Source organism: Numida meleagris, unplaced genomic scaffold, assembly GCF_002078875.1.
Source record: "Numida meleagris isolate 19003 breed g44 Domestic line unplaced genomic scaffold, NumMel1.0 unplaced_Scaffold498, whole genome shotgun sequence".
Taxonomy (NCBI): Eukaryota; Metazoa; Chordata; class Aves; order Galliformes; family Numididae; genus Numida; species Numida meleagris.
The window spans coordinates 12814-15279 of NW_018364714.1; the positions used below are offsets into that span (position 1 = coordinate 12814).

Sequence of the window (2466 nt, forward strand, 5' to 3'; positions counted from 1 at the left end):
TTTTCTTTTACGTTTATGATAGCATTTTAATAATCACTTCACTGTATCTTAATATGTCACCACAAGTCACCAGTACTCCATCGCCTACACTAGTTTCACGTAACCGGTTTTTTTTTCACACGCTGTCTGCTTGCCAGCCTCGTACATTCACAGCACAAGTATACACCAATGCATTCAACAGGCTGTTAGGAATCTGCCCTCCCTATTTGCCTGCAATTTACTGCTAAGGAGTGAATCGTGTAAAACTAAACAGGAATTGATTCAAATTACTTCTAACACAATAGGAATGTCCCTTCCCTAGACCTCAAACTTCATCTTTGCACCAAATACAGGAAAACAGTCAAGTTTAGTGAGTCCAATAAAAAGTCTAATGATTATCCATTCATCTTATTAAAAACACTACCAGCTCCAGAACTCCTTTTCCTTCCTTTCTTCCCTGGAGTGGGAGGTTGGAGGAGCGTTTACCTTCCCATAGAAATGAGCACACCAAACCTTTTGTCTCTAAGCTTCTGGCATTTAGAGCAAACACTGCTTTTCTGGAATGTTCAGGTTTGTTAATTCTGAGTCGTGTTGACCTTAGGTCTTCATCTGAGTACATCTAACCGTGACATGAATGAGGTCAGCTTGTTTCCTGTAAATAGCCACCCAGTGGAGTTCGGAGTGGCCAAGGCTTACCCTCCCCATTGTCTTTGAATGGCTTCTCTGTAGGACCCGTGGTAAGGAAAGAGTCCTCTCTCCTAGCATGGCTCTTCAGTTACCAGTTTTAATTTACACAAACCCTTCAGTAAAGGTTATCATTGTCTTCACAGATGCAGAAATGCTGTATCCAGGTACCTGCGTATAAATAACAGCATAGGCATAAGGCACTGTATTCTTTCTTGTGAATGAGGGCTGAACTGATTGTGCTGGAAGATATTCTGGAAGCGTCTAAATGGGATGATCTTGTCCCTCTCATGGGACAGACAGCTGGTTGTGCTAAAGGAGCTAGCAAGGACCATGGACACAATTGCTCAGAACCTGCAAGTTTCTACAGGCTTGTTTCATGCACAGTGAGGCTTCAGTAAGGCTTAACAAACAAGACTTCAGGTACGAAGAGGAACAAACTAAGTGAGCGCAATTTCTCTGACTTTGCTCTGTTGGTTAAAATTCCTACACTACAAGTACACAGCTTGTCACATGCAGAGGCATTTTGTCAGAGGATTCTCAGCTGACCTTCATCTCTACTAACACTCAGGTGTGTGGAGCTCAAGAATATTCAGTGGACAACAGGAGAAAGCTTTGTTAATTATTGAGATGAACTTTCCTAAATGCATACCCTGCCCTCTATGCGAATCACGTACAATAACAAACAAGAACTATCTTCAAGGCAGGGTGTATAAAAGAACAACTACGTCTAGGTATTCGGATTACGTCTGTTATTAATTTTGGTTGGGAGCTCAAATAGGACAGCTCTTATTTTCAAAAAGGCTGCTGGGCAGAGCAATGGGATGTTGAGAAAAGTACGTGCAGAAAGAAACCCGGGTGTCTTCTCTGTAAGACCCAAGCAACAACGTTGTTAAAATACTTGGTCTGTAGGGGAGATGAGGGATGTCAGCCTGCTGATGGCAATTCCTGCTACAAGATGGCCAGATAATCCCCCTTTACTGGGGGCTTTATTTCCATATCTGTTTTGCATCCTGTTTTTGTTGCGGAGATAAAAAACGTAAGTCTAAAGCCATTAGAGGGAGGCAGACAACATCCTTGGGTGTTTCTGCAGTACACACAGCAGTTCAGCCAACTTCTTTGTCCTCCTAGCAGACTAAATAAATACAGAAATTCATCCAAACAGACAGAGCTGGAAGCTCTGACTCTGAGAATCAGGATGAAACTTTTACTTGACAGGGGAAACAGAACCAGTTTGTCTTAGTAATTCACATCTGCTTTGTACAGACTGAAGTCGAATTCACCTAAATATTTATTCAGCCATTACGTTTCCTTTTGCCTAGAAATAAAGTGGGCTCAACTTATCTCAAATCCAACTTCACTTAAAATCTGCACGTAAACTTGAAAGCCAGTGGAAAGAGCAGCAATGACAGCAGAATAGCCAAGTCCTAGGCTGCACTAAGTGAGGACTTGCTCAAATGCAACAGCTGTGGGCACAGAAACAAAGGAAAGAAGCTGCTTACCTTTAGAAGGCCTCAGGCAGGCAGGGATCTCCAGTAAATGCCCTCACCTCCCCTGCCAGCCCTTAAATGAGGTCTGGGAAGGGGTGGGTCCTGGCTCCACTCTTTCCAGTCATTCAGGTACATTGCCTGCACCTGAGCTCCCCTGGCTTGGCCCTGCCTTCCCACCAGGTGCTCCATCCCTGCTTCAAGCAATGACTTGCAGCTACACTACTTAATTCCTCTTCTGAAAAACAGGGCGTAAGAAGTATTAAATACTTGACTTCCTGTTGTATCCGGCTTCACCCTCCTTGAAATACAAGTT

General features: G+C 43.4%; 1 long non-coding RNA gene across 1 annotated transcript; it reads left to right on the forward strand.

The window, feature by feature from the left end:
* The first annotated feature begins 364 nt into the window (after positions 1 to 364).
* LOC110391766 lies at positions 365 to 1672 on the forward strand. Its single transcript, XR_002434163.1, has 2 exons — positions 365 to 716; positions 810 to 1672. It is a non-coding gene; the product is annotated as an uncharacterized LOC110391766 (long non-coding RNA).
* The last annotated feature ends 794 nt before the right edge of the window (positions 1673 to 2466 follow it).